The 13,933-nt window shown below is 56.6% G+C and overlaps 2 non-coding genes and 1 pseudogene across 2 annotated transcripts; all 3 read right to left on the reverse strand.

Annotated features, from left to right (window-relative positions):
- Positions 1–2,293: 2,293 nt before the first annotated feature.
- Positions 2,294–3,992, reverse strand: LOC145432750 (large subunit ribosomal RNA; annotated as a pseudogene).
- A 281-nt stretch (positions 3,993–4,273) lies between these two features.
- Positions 4,274–4,427, reverse strand: LOC145432751 (5.8S ribosomal RNA). Its single transcript, XR_013912956.1, has one exon. It is a non-coding gene; the product is annotated as a 5.8S ribosomal RNA (ribosomal RNA).
- Positions 4,428–4,853: 426 nt separating this feature from the next.
- LOC145432753 (small subunit ribosomal RNA) lies at positions 4,854–6,678 on the reverse strand. The gene has a single exon (XR_013912958.1). It is a non-coding gene; the product is annotated as a small subunit ribosomal RNA (ribosomal RNA).
- Positions 6,679–13,933: the final 7,255 nt, after the last annotated feature.

Raw genomic sequence — 13,933 nt, forward strand, 5'->3', positions numbered from 1 at the left:
GACCAAGTATAGGCGATCCGCCCATGTTAATGTATGGGCCCTATGTTAAAGCATAGGCGGGGTGCGAAAAACGACTAAGTCCGAAATTTTCCTCGGAAAAAGTTGAACTTTTTCGCCGGCCAAAAGTCATCCATAAGACCCCGCACACGAAGTTTGGAATCGATCCGACCAAGTATAGGCGATCCGCCCATGTTAATGTATGGGCCCCATGTTAAAGCATAGGCGGGGTGCGAAAAACGACTAAGTCCGAAATTTTCCTCGGAAAAAGTTGAACTTTTTCGCCGGCCAAAAGTCATCCATAAGACCCCGCACACGAAGTTTGGAATCGATCCGACCAAGTATAGGCGATCCGCCCATGTTAATGTATGGGCCCTATGTTAAAGCATAGGCGGGGTGCGAAAAACGACTAAGTCCGAAATTTTCCTCGGAAAAAGTTGAACTTTTTCGCCGGCCAAAAGTCATCCATAAGACCCCGCACACGAAGTTTGGAATCGATCCGACCGAGTATAGGCGATCCGCCCATGTTAATGCATGGGCCCTATGTTATAGCATAGGCGAGGTGCGAAAAACGACTAAGTCCGAAATTTTCCTCGGAAAAAGTTGAACTTTTTCGCCGGCCAAAAGTCATCCATAAGACCCCGCACACGAAGTTTGGAATCGATCCGACCAAGTATAGGCGATCCGCCCATGTTAATGTATGGGCCCTATGTTAAAGCATAGGCGGGGTGCGAAAAACGACTAAGTCCGAAATTTTCCTCGGAAAAAGTTGAACTTTTTCGCCGGCCAAAAGTCATCCATAAGACCCCGCACACGAAGTTTGGAACCGATCCGAGCAAGTATAGTCGGTCCGCCTATGCTAAGGTATGGGCCCCATGTTAGAGTATAGGCCCCATGTTAAAGTATGGGCGAGGTGCGAAAAACGACTAAGTCCGTTGATTGCTTCGGCGATTCTCGAGATTTTGGCCGAGGCGCCAGCCCCGGCCGGCCGCGGCCAGAGTCGGGCGCCCGACCGGGGTCGAAATCGGGGTCGGTCTTCGGGCCATAACTCCGCTCCCCGTGGTCCGATCGAGACGAACGAACCACCGTTGAGATCGTCTCGACGCGCTCTACGCGCTCGTATAGGTTTCGGAACACTAAAATATACTTTTGGAATTTCGACTTTTCCGGAATCGAGACAAAAAGGTCGACCCGATGTCAAAGACACAAGGTCGACCGTTTTACCTCGATTTCGTGACCAAAACGAAAAAAAAGATGGAGGAACACCGAGGGCGCCGCCAGCCGACGCCGCAAAGGCGTCGGAGGCCCGCGCCCGCGGTGCCCTCGATGTCCCCGATCGTCGATCCGGCGGAAAACGCGGCCCGCCCTCGGCCTCCTCTGAGGCCGGCGGAATCTCGGAGCCGGCGCCGCCCGCGCCTCGCCTGGCCGGACGGCGGTCTGCAGGGCGCGCGCCCGAAGCAATCAACGGACTCTGTCGTTTTCACCGAGGCGGCTCCGAGCTCGGCCGGCGGCGGCACGATCCGCGGGCCCGCCTGCCGTCTCGCTCGGCCGGAGAGCCGGCGCGGCCACCCAAGAAGGTCGGCTCGCCGCCGTGAGCTACGCGGGCCCGCCTGCCGTCTCACCCGGTCGGCGCCGAGGCGGCGCCAGGGGGTCGGCGCTCTCGGCAGGCCTCACGGGACGGCCGGCGAGCCGTCTCCCGAGCCGCGTCCCGGCCGGCGCCGAGGCGCGGACCGCGCTGTTTTGTACAAGTCTCAGGCGGGTAAACGGCGGGAGTAACTTATTCCACGGGCTCGGCGCGCACTCCGGCATAGGCTCAGAGGGCCGGGCGCTCCGATCGACTCTGCGGCGGCACGGCCGGGACTTCGATCCCGGCAACGCACCCCGGCCGGCGCCGAGGCGCGGACTCTGTCGTTTTCCACGGCCCAGGCACTCTGCCTTGGGCTTCAAGGGCTGGGGACTTCAGCCCGCTCTGCGGCACGGCCGGGACTTCGATCCTGGCAACGCGCCCCGGCCGGCGCCGAGGCGCGGACTCTGTGGTTTTTCCACGCGGCCCAGGCTCTCTGCCTTGGGCCCGGGCGGCATCCGAGGTTCGCCTCGGTTCGGACTCTGTCGATTTTCCGAGGCCGGCACCGCGCTCCGGCAACGGCCCACGCAACGCGCCGAATCTGACGCGCCGCGCTCCGGCCGTCGCCCACGCAACGCCGCGGCCCAAAGCTCACACCTCCCACGCCCCCGCCAGAGGCGGCGGAGACAGCGAGAAAAAAGCGCCCGCGCCCGCCCAGAGGCGAGCCCGGGCGCTGATCATAGATCTCGGGGATGTCTTTCAACGCATCGCAGCGAGAAACTGCTCTAGCGGGTACGACACCCCGATCTCAAACTAGGTCGTCTGCGAATGAAGCGGCACCTCGCCCACGCGAAAAGTGCTACCGTCGTCTCGGCCAGCCCAAGCTTACGGGCCGACGAAGGGTCAACCGACAAAGGCTCCGTCGGCGCCGCCCGCAAAGGCGGCGCCTAGCCGCGCCTCGCTCGCCTCGAGGCACCCGGGACGTCGTCGCTACTCAGGCGGGATTCCGACTTAGAGTCGTTCAGTCGTAATCCCCCAGATGGTAGCTTCGCGCCATCGGCTTGTCAGCCGTGCGCATGAACCAAATGTCTGAATCTGCTGTTTCTCTCGTACTGAGCAGAATTACTGTCGCGACAACGCTTCCTCAGTATGGCAAAACTAACCTGTCTCACGACGGTCTAAACCCAGCTCACGTTCCCTATTTGTGGGTGAACAATTCAACGCTTGGCGAATTCTGCTTCGCAATGATAGGAAGTGCCGAAATCGAAGGATCAAAAAGCAACGTCGCTATGAACGCTCGGCTGCCACAAGCCCAAGTCAGACTCCCCGCCTGACGCTGTCTTAAGAGCGGGTCGCCCGCGGCTCGAAGGCCGCGAGCTTCCAAGGCATAGTTCACCATCTTTCGGGTCCCAACGGGAACGCTCTCGCTCGGCCGCCCCGGCGGCGGCGGCCGGCCGGTCGTGCTCGCGGCCCCGCGAGGGGCCGGATCCGACCTCGCGCGTCCGTGACGCGCTACAGTTTACTTTCGCTCTCGGGTCTCGTACCGCCCGTCAACTCGCGCTCGCGTTAGACTTCTTGGTCCGTGTTTCAAGACGGGTCGGGAAGGTGGCCGACACGACCGCAGACCCCGCGCGCGAGGCGAACGCCCGACCCCGACGACGCGGGAGCCGCCGGCACCGCGAACGGTACCGCCGACGCCCGACGCCTGCCGCGGCCGCACGAACGCCCGCCGCCTCCGGAGAGGCGGCGCGCGCGGCGCCGTCACCTCGGCCCCCGGCCGGCTTTTCGCGCGCCCGGCTGTGACACCGCCGCCCGCGAGGGCGACGGCCACCTTCCGAGCGCGTTTCTGGCCGACCGCGAGCCGGTCGCGGCCCGCCCGGGGAGCTAGTGCGCCGGTGCGTCACGCGCGCCCGGACGCGGACAGGGCTCGCGCCTCCGCCCTTCGCCCGGACGCGCCCGCGCGCCCGACTGAAAGCGACCCCGAGCCCGGACGGGCCCTCCCGTTTACCTCTCGACGGTTTCACGTACTTTTGAACTCTCTCTTCAAAGTGCTTTTCAACTTTCCCTCACGGTACTCGTTCGCTATCGGTCTCGCGACCGTATTCAGTCTTAGATGGAGTTTACCACCCGCTTCAGGCTGCATTCTCAAACAACCCGACTCCGGGAAGACCCTCAGCGGCGGCGGCGCGCGCCCTCGCGGGCCTGACACCCTCGCGGGGGAGAGGCCTCGATCAGAAGGACTTCGGCGCACGCCGGCCGTCGCATTGGGTCTTCCTTACGTCACATTCCGGCGCGCTTCGAGAACGCGCAGGTTCGACGCTGGACAGATCCCGCTTCACTCGCCGTTACTCGGGGAATCCCCGTTGGTTTCTTTTCCACCGCTTAATAATATGCCTAAATTCAGCGGGTAGCCTCGCCTGAACTCAGGTCGAAGTCGTACCTCTGCCGGCCGCTCGCCTCGGCCGGCTCCGGCTCGCTTAGACGCCGGGAGCCGCTCCTCGCAAAGCCGAACGGCGCTTCGACCGCCAGTACCGCGCGCGGAGGCGCGATCGCAACGGCGGCCGAGTCGCAGAACGACCGGGTCCGGCCCCGACGCAGGCGCGCGCCGGTCTACCTCGGGGCGACGGGCTTCGCAGCCCGACGCCCAAACTTTCAGCCTTGTCTTCTCCGCGGGCGGCCCAACCCAAAGCCGCCACGCGCATCGTCACTCGCCGACGCTGAGGCAGACGCGGCGCCGGGATTTGCCCGACGCCGCAATTCGCGTTCAGAATATCGACGTTCAATGTGTTCTGCAATTCACATTACTTCTCGCACTTAGCTGCGTCCTTCATCGACTCGCGAGCCTAGTGATCCACCGTCGAGAGTCGTACTCTCTTTGCTCGTAGGACAACCGCATCGCGTCGCGCATCGTTTTCGTTCGAGGGACTCGGACCTAGAGGCGTTCGGTCTCGGTCCCCCGTCTCGCTCGCGGCGACTCGGACCCGGAGGTCTCAGCCGCCCGCGACGCCTACTTGCTCAAGGCAGACGCCGCTTAACACAGTCTCGTTCGCGGCGACTCGGACCCAGAGGTCTCAGCCACCTCCGCGCCGACTAGCTCAAGGCCGACGCCACTTTAGAGCGTGCCCCGACGACGGATTCCCCGGCCCGCCGTCGAACGCCTGCTCGAATTACAGTCTCGTTCGCGTTAACCGAGCGGCGCCCGCAGGCACCGCGACGCCGAGTCCTCGCGGACCCGGCGCCAGATCGAAGACACTTGAATTGAGGGGCGACCACCGCGGCTCGCCACCAACGATAATGATCCTTCCGCAGGTTCACCTACGGAAACCTTGTTACGACTTTTACTTCCTCTAAACGATCAAGTTCGGTCGCCTTCACTGCGTACCGCCGCGGCCGTCTCCAACCGCGACGGGGCAGATCCGAGGATCTCACTAAACCTTTCAATCGGTAGTAGCGACGGGCGGTGTGTACAAAGGGCAGGGACGTAATCAACGCGAGCTGATGACTCGCGCTTACTGGGAATTCCTCGTTCGAGGGCAACAATTGCAAGGCCCTATCCCAATCACGGACGGGGTTCAACGGGTTACCCGGACCCTTCGGCCCGGGCGGACTCGCTGATCCGCCCAATGTAGCGCGCGTGCGGCCCCGAACATCTAAGGGCATCACAGACCTGTTATTGCTCGATCTCGCGTGGCTAAAAACGCCACTAGTCCCTCTAAGAAGTTTCACGCCGACCGCCGAGGGTCGCGTAACTATTTAGCATGCCAGAGTCTCGTTCGTTATCGGAATTAACCAGACAAATCGCTCCACCAACTAAGAACGGCCATGCACCACCACCCACAGAATCAAGAAAGAGCTGTCAATCTGTCAATCCTTCCCGTGTCCGGGCCGGGTGAGTTTCCCCGTGTTGAGTCAAATTAAGCCGCAGGCTCCACTCCTGGTGGTGCCCTTCCGTCAATTCCTTTAAGTTTCAGCTTTGCAACCATACTTCCCCCGGAACCCAAAGACTTTGGTTTCCCGGAAGCTGCCGGCGAGGTCGTCATCGTAACGCCCGCCGATCGCCAGTTGGGATCGTTTATAGTCAGAACTAGGACGGTATCTGATCGTCTTCGAACCTCTGACTTTCGCTCTTGATTAAAGAAAACATTCTTGGCGAACGCTTTCGCAGTAGTTCGTCTTCCGCCGATCCAAGAATTTCACCTCTAACGGCAGAGTACGGACGCCCCCGGCTGTCCCTCTCAATCATTACCTCGCACTCGCGAACGCCAACGAAACGAGACCGAGGTCTTATTCCATTATTCCATGCAACACTATGCAGGCGAAAAACCTGCTTTGAACACTCTAATTTTTTCAAAGTAAACTCGTCGGTCACCCCGTGCACCCGATCAAGAACACCCGGGAAGCGCCGACAGGCGGAACTCTCGACGCCGGTGCACGCCCTTCGACGGACGGACCGGCGCCGCGCGCTCTTCATCCAACTACGAGCTTTTCAACCGCAACAACTTTAGCATACACTTTCGGAGCTGGAATTACCGCGGCTGCTGGCACCAGACTTGCCCTCCGATGGATACTCGACAAGAGTTTTAGAATGTACTCATTCCGATTGCGGGGCCTCGTTAGAGTCCCGCATCGGTATTTTTCGTCACTACCTCCCCGTGTCGGGAATGGGTAATTTGCGCGCCTGCTGCCTTCCTTGGATGTGGTAGCCGTTTCTCAGGCTCCCTCTCCGGAATCGAACCCTGATTCCCCGTCACCCGTTATCACAAAGGTAAGCCCGTAGCCTACCTTCGAAAGTTGATAGGTCAGACACTTGAATGGTAGGTCGCCGCCGCGAAGGCGTGCGATCCGCGTGGTTATCCAGAGTCATCGAAAGAGACGGGCCCGCGAAGGCCCGGTCGGGTTCGAACCAATAAAAGCGCGCCTCCCGGAGTCGGCGCTCGGTCGCATGTATTAGCTCTGGAATTGCCACAGTTATCCACGTTAGCTCTCGCAAGGACCAAATAAACCAAGACTGATTTAATGAGCCGTTCGCAGTTTCACTTTACGTTCAGTTCGTACTTACACCTGCATGGCTTAATCTTTGAGACAAGCATATCACTACTGGCAGGATCAACCAGATATCTCTCGCGCACTGCGAGCGTCCGCCCCTGGGCCGGGGGTCGGACGTCGGGACCAAGGCGCTCCGCGGCGCCGGCGCCGCCGTTCTCGGCGCCCGTCGCTTTCTTTCGCTCTCTCGATCGCGAGGACCGTTCTCGGGTCGCCCGCCGTCGTCTCGTGGGACGCGGACACCCGCCGTTCACCGCTTAATAGAATCTGCTCGCCGCACGGAACCGAATCCGAGAAGGACGCGAGGCCTGCCGCCGGGGCTCGGGCGCTGCGCTGCCGCGACGCGATGCACGGATAAGCGCCCGGAGCCGCCGCGGCTGACCGAGGACGTCGTGTTTGTATAGCGGGCCTTCCCGCTGACTGGGCGGAGCGTCGCGTCCACGCCGCGTCTTGGTGAGTCCGCTATCCGATAAGCCTCGTGGCCAGGAGAGGTGCGATGTTCTACGACCGACCTGTTCCCGCCGTCTACGGCATATCGGGCAAGCTCGCTCTCGGCGGCGATGGCGTCCGAAACGCAGGGACGCGACGTCCGTTCGCGCTGGAGGCAAGGGCCGCGAGGCCCAGCGTGGGGGACGAGGCATTTGTCGACCGCTGTACGCGTCCGAGACGCGGGGACGAGGCATTTGACGACCGTGCACGGCGCCCGAAGGCGTACTACGCGTCCTAGACGCGGGGACGAGGCATTTGACGACTGTTCGACGCGTCCGAGACGTGGGGACGAGGCATTTGACGACCGTTTCTCGACGCCGGATTCTCTCCTCCGGGACGCCGCTTGGCTACGTAGGAAGGGTCTGGGCCGCGAGGCCCGAAGGACGACGCATCGCGTCCGCGCAACATTTATTGAGTCCGCTCTCCGATATGCCTCATGGCTGTATGACAGGTGTAGGGTCACTATCATCCATATCCCGCCGTCTACGGCATACCGGGCAAGCTCGCTCTATGCAGCGCTTGGCGACACGCAACGTTTAAACCCGCGACTCGAGGTTCGCCGACCCGTGATTAGTGCTGGCTTCGCACCCCCATATGCTTTCGCTCCAACCGGTGACGACGGATCAGTTCCGCCGCGCCGACAGCCCCTCTCGCCGGCAGATTCAACGTTTCGCGCCCGGCCTCCCGTCAGGCGCCGGGCGCGCGCCCCTTCCTATATTAGTCTTTTTCCGAAAACCCTGGTGACTTTTTTCTACTTAGTCGTTTTTCAGAGCCGAACTAAGGCCGGGGGGCCGGAAAATTTTCGCCGACCAAAAAAATTTTTTTTCCCGAAAAATAATTTTTTTTTTCCGAAAAAATAAAAAAAAAATAAAAAAAAAATTTTCCCCAAAGGCCTCCCACGGGACCCCCCACACGAAGTTTGGAGCCGATCCGACCAAGTATAGGCGATTTGCCTATGTTACGGTATGGGCCCTATGTTAAGGTATGGGCGAGGTCCGAAAAACGACTAAGTCCGAAAAATTCCTCGGAAAAAGTCCAAGTTTTTTGCCGGCCAAAAGTATCCCTAGAGGGGCCCCACACGAAGTTTGGAGCCGATCCGACCAAGTATAGGCGATTTGCCTATGTTAAGGTATGGGCCCTATGTTAAGGTATGGGCGAGGTCGAAAAACGACTAAGTCCGAAATTTTCCTCGGAGAAAGTTGATTTTTTTTGCCGGCCAAAAGCCCGCCTAGAGACCCCGCACACGAAGTTTGGAACCGATCCGAGCAAGTCCGGCGCGCCCGCCCATGTTAAGGTATGGGCCCTATGTTAAGGTATGGGCGAGGTCCGAAAAACGACCAAGTCCGAAAAATTCCTCGGAAAAAGTCCAAGTTTTTTGCCGGCCAAAAGCCCGCCTAGAGACCCCGCACACGAAGTTTGGAACCGATCCGAGCAAGTCCGGCGCGCCCGCCCATGCTACGGTATGGGCCCTATGTTAAAGCATGGGCGAGTGTCGAAAAACGACTAAGTCCGAAAAATTTTTTTTTCCCCTAAAAACCACACGGGCGCGTTCCCCGCATTATTTGAAGACGCCCTGCGAAGGAATTATCCCGATCCGACCAACGGCTCGGCCTCCAGAGCCGGTCAAAGGTCCGTTTTTGGCGGCCTTTAACCGGAGATATCTCGGCTCCGGGTGGTCCGAATTCGATAATTTTTTTTTTCCCGGATTCGTCTCGCTGCGCCGCTTCCAACGAGGGGTCCCGCGTCGGTCTGGCCCCAACAGGGGCCGAGCTATTCGCGAAAAACTCGTATCTCGGCTCCTGTGCGCCGTAGAGCTACGTGGATAGTCGCAATGGACTCCTGATGCCAAAGCGAGGGCGAAAATTTTTCTTTCTCGTACGGCCTCCCAGCGACCGGAAAAGTGGCTAGCGGCGGTCTACGGGCTCCCCCGAGTCCGACGGTGGCCTTTATTTGGAAATCGAAGAAAAAAAATTTTTCACCTCGTCGGATTTTTTCTAAGTCCGAAATCTCCATACTATAACACGGGGCCGAGATCGTGAAAAAGTTAAAGTCCGAAAAAAATTTTTTCACCTAAAAACCACACGGGCGCGTTCCCCGCACTGTTTGAAGACGCCCCGCAAAGGAATTATCCCGATCCGACCAACGGCTCGGCCTCCAGAGCCGGTCAAAGGTCCGTTTTTGGCGGCCTTTAACCGGAGATATCTCGGCTCCGGGTGGTCCGAATTCGATAATTTTTTTTTCCCCGGATTCGTCTCGCTGCGCCGCTTCCAACGAGGGGTCCCGCGTCGGTCTGGCCCCAACAGGGGCCGAGCTATTCGCGAAAAACTCGTATCTCGGCTCCTGTGCGCCGTAGAGCTACGTGGATAGTCGCAATGGACTCCTGATGCCAAAGCGAGGGCGAAAATTTTTCTTTCTCGTACGGCCTCCCAGCGACCGGAAAAGTGGCTAGCGGCGGTCTACGGGCTCCCCCGAGTCCGACGGTGGCCTTTATTTGGAAATCGAAGAAAAAAAATTTTTCACCTCGTCGGATTTTTTCTAAGTCCGAAATCTCCATACTATAACACGGGGCCGAGATCGTGAAAAAGTTAAAGTCCGAAAAAAATTTTTTCACCTAAAAACCACACGGGCGCGTTCCCCGCACTGTTTGAAGACGCCCCGCAAAGGAATTATCCCGATCCGACCAACGGCTCGGCCTCCAGAGCCGGTCAAAGGTCCGTTTTGGGCGGCCTTTAACCGGAGATATCTCGGCTCCGGGTGGTCCGAATTCGATAATTTTTTTTTCCCGGATTCGTCTCGCTGCGCCGCTTCCAACGAGGGGTCCCGCGTGGGTCTGGCCCCAACAGGGGCCGAGTTATTCGCGAAAAACTCGTATCTCGGCTCCTGTGCGCCGTAGAGCTACGTGGATAGTCGCAATGGACTCCTGATGCCAAAGCGAGGGCGAAAATTTTTCTTTCTCGTACGGCCTCCCAGCGACCGGAAAAGTGGCTAGCGGCGGTCTACGGGCTCCCCCGAGTCCGACGGTGGCCTTTATTTGGAAATCGAAGAAAAAAAATTTTTCACCTCGTCGGATTTTTTCTAAGTCCGAAATCTCCATACTATAACACGGGGCCGAGATCGTGAAAAAGTTAAAGTCCGAAAAAAAATTTTTTCACCTAAAAACCACACGGGCGCGTTCCCCGCACTGTTTGAAGACGCCCCGCAAAGGAATTATCCCGATCCGACCAACGGCTCGGCCTCCAGAGCCGGTCAAAGGTCCGTTTTGGGCGGCCTTTAACCGGAGATATCTCGGCTCCGGGTGGTCCGAATTCGATAATTTTTTTTTTCCCGGATTCGTCTCGCTGCGCCGCTTCCAACGAGGGGTCCCGCGTGGGTCTGGCCCCAACAGGGGCCGAGTTATTCGCGAAAAACTCGTATCTCGGCTCCTGTGCGTCCTAGAGCTACGTGCATAGTCGCAATGGACTCGTGATGCCAGAACGAGGGTGAAATTTTTACTTTTTCGTACGGCCTCCCAGCGCCCGCAAAACAGTGTATTCGCCTTCTACGGGCTCCCACGAGTCCGTCGGTGTGCGGGAAATCGGAATCGGAGAAAAAAAAATTTTCCAAAATTTTCTCAAAAATCGATTAGGTCCAAACTCTTGTTTCGGCGGGTACTGCTTTGTCGATATCGCTACTGGTCCGCGTCGGAGACCAGTTAAAGAGGTCTCTCCCTGTTGTAGGCCCTGCACCAGACAACCACAGCGAGATTTAGGACCTTAAACAGTGTCACGGCCCCGTAATTGTCGCGCAAAATTCAAAAAATCGTAAAAAACAGTGTTTCGGCGGGTACTGCTCCGTCGATATCGCTCCTGGTCCGTGTCGGAGACCCGTAAAAGAGGTCTCTCCCTGTTGTACTCCGAGCACACGACAACCACAGCGAGATTGAGGCCCTGAAACAGTGTGACTGCTCCGCAATAGTCGGTCAAAAACCCAAAAAAATTGAAAAAAATCGTGAAAAATCGTGTTTCGGCGGGTACTGCATCGTCTATATTGGTAGTTGTGCGTGCCGGTTACGTGTAAAACTGGTTTAGGCGTCTTGTAGACTTGGCACAAGACAACCAGAGCGTGATTTAGGACCTTATACAGTGTCAACAACCGCCCAAAATGCATAAAAATCGTCAAAAAACGTGTTTCGGCGGGTACTGCATCGTCTATATTGGTAGTTGTGCGTGCCGGTTACGTGTAAAACTGGTTTAGGCGTCTTGTAGACTTGGCACAAGACAACCAGAGCGTGATTTAGGACCTTAAACAGTGTCAACAACCGCCCAAAATGCATAAAAATCGTCAAAAAACGTGTTTCGGCGGGCCCCAGACCGATTTTCGAGAAAAAAAATTTCGGGCCCTCTATGACGTAATAATGACCCGGGAATATATTTTTCCAGAAAATTCTCGCCGCGCGCTCATATGCTAGTGAACTGTCGCGTTAGAAGGACGTTCGGAGTGGATTACCGTGCATCAAGAACATTTATTGGAATCTCAAGTCACCGGGTGAGTGAAAATTTCTTGTAGTTGTCAAATCCACATACTTTAGCGTGGCGCGATTCGGCGAAATAGCTTTAACCGAGTCCAAAACCGTGTTTCGGCGGGTACTGCATCGTCTATATTGGTAGTTGTGCGTGTCGGTTACGTGTAAAACGGGTTTAGGCGTCTTGTAGACTTGGCACAAGACAACCAGAGCGTGATTTAGGACCTTATACAGTGTCAACAACCGCCCAAAATGCATAAAAATCGTCAAAAAACGTGTTTCGGCGGGTACTGCATCGTCTATATTGGTAGTTGTGCGTGTCGGTTACGTGTAAAACGGGTTTAGGCGTCTTGTAGACTTGGCACAAGACAACCAGAGCGTGATTTAGGACCTTATACAGTGTCAACAACCGCCCAAAATGCATAAAAATCGTCAAAAAACGTGTTTCGGCGGGTACTGCATCGTCTATATTGGTAGTTGTGCGTGTCGGTTACGTGTAAAACGGGTTTAGGCGTCTTGTAGACTTGGCACAAGACAACCAGAGCGTGATTTAGGACCTTATACAGTGTCAACAACCGCCCAAAATGCATAAAAATCGTCAAAAAACGTGTTTCGGCGGGTACTGCATCGTCTATATTGGTAGTTGTGCGTGCCGGTTACGTGTAAAACTGGTTTAGGCGTCTTGTAGACTTGGCACAAGACAACCAGAGCGTGATTTAGGACCTTATACAGTGTCAACAACCGCCCAAAATGCATAAAAATCGTCAAAAACCGTGTTTCGGCGGGTACTGCATCGTCTATATTGGTAGTTGTGCGTGCCGGTTACGTGTAAAACTGGTTTAGGCGTCTTGTAGACTTGGCACAAGACAACCAGAGCGTGATTTAGGACCTTAAACAGTGTCAACAACCGCCCAAAATGCATAAAAATCGTCAAAAAACGTGTTTCGGCGGGCCCCAGACCGATTTTCGAGAAAAAAAATTTCGGGCCCTCTATGACGTAATAATGACCCGGGAATATATTTTTCCAGAAAATTCTCGCCGCGCGCTCATATGCTAGTGAACTGTCGCGTTGGAAGGACGTTTTTAGAGGATTACCGTGCATCAAGAGCATATAATGGAATCTAAAGTCACCGGGTGAGTGAAAAATTCTTCTAATTCCGAAATCCCTATACTTTAGCGTGGCAGGATTCGGCGAAGTAGCTTTTACCGAGTCCAAAATAGTTGGATTTCGGGCCGTAACTCGTATCCATAACTCGTCGCTATCTCAGCCCCGGTAACTCCGAATCGGAAAATTCTCATTGTATTGTATTCTTCCCTTTGCGCCAATTCGAACGCGGGATCGTTTAACTATGTGCTACATACACGAGTTGAGTTATTGGACTACACGTCTCGAAAAATTCCCTATACTTTAACATGGCGAGATTTTGCGGAAGTCCAGCTTCCATAAGGAATGCATGGGCCAGTTTTCGTGCCATATCTCAACTCTGGGTGAGCCCAGCACGACGAACGAGCCACCGAAGTGTTGGAAATCGCGCGATGGTCACGTCGATGTGCAGCTCGATGATGTCCGACCTGGGGGAGGACCGCTTGCGGCCTCCAAAGTGGCCTTTGATTAGCCGTGACGTCACAGTCGGCGGAAATCCCATAAGGAATGCCTGGACCGGTTTTCGGCAAATATCTCTTTTCTGGGACGGCCCAGAATGACAAACGACGCACCTCCCGGCTCCTAAGCGCGCGCTGATGACGTCGATGCGCGGCTCGATGGGGTGGGGTCACGTGTGGGGGCGCTAGAGAGCGGCGAATATCGGATTTCCGGTAGGGTTTCCGGCCATTATCTCTTCTCTGGGACGGCTAATAATGACAAACGACGCACTTCCCGGCTCCTAAGCGCGCGCTGGTGACGTCGATGTGCGGCTCGATGGGGTGGGGTCACGTAAGGGGCGCTAGAGAGCGGCGATAATCGGATTTCTGGGGGTTTTCTGCCATTTTCTCTTCTCTGGGACGGCTCAGAATGACAAACGACGCACCTCCCGGCTCCTAAGCGCGCGCTGGTCACGTCAATGTGTGACTAGATGATGCGGGGTCACGTAGGGAGCGCTAGAGAGCCGCGAATATCGGAGTTTTATTGTTTATTCCAGCGATCCTGTTACAATTCGACCCACTAAAAGAATAAGACTCGACCGATGTCAAGTCTGCCATATACCCACCAAAGGTCATAGAACGCGGCATCTGAGGAACGTTCATAAGTGGTCAGTCGAGAGAATTAAAGAGTAAGATTGTCGTTGGCTTATTTATAACAACTAGAAGCCAAAAAATATTACATGTCGCAGGTCCGCTCG

Source organism: Botryllus schlosseri, unplaced genomic scaffold (assembly GCF_051294905.1).
Source record: "Botryllus schlosseri isolate E-star unplaced genomic scaffold, Bs_hap1 Bs132a, whole genome shotgun sequence".
In the NCBI taxonomy this organism is placed as follows: domain Eukaryota; kingdom Metazoa; phylum Chordata; class Ascidiacea; order Stolidobranchia; family Styelidae; genus Botryllus; species Botryllus schlosseri.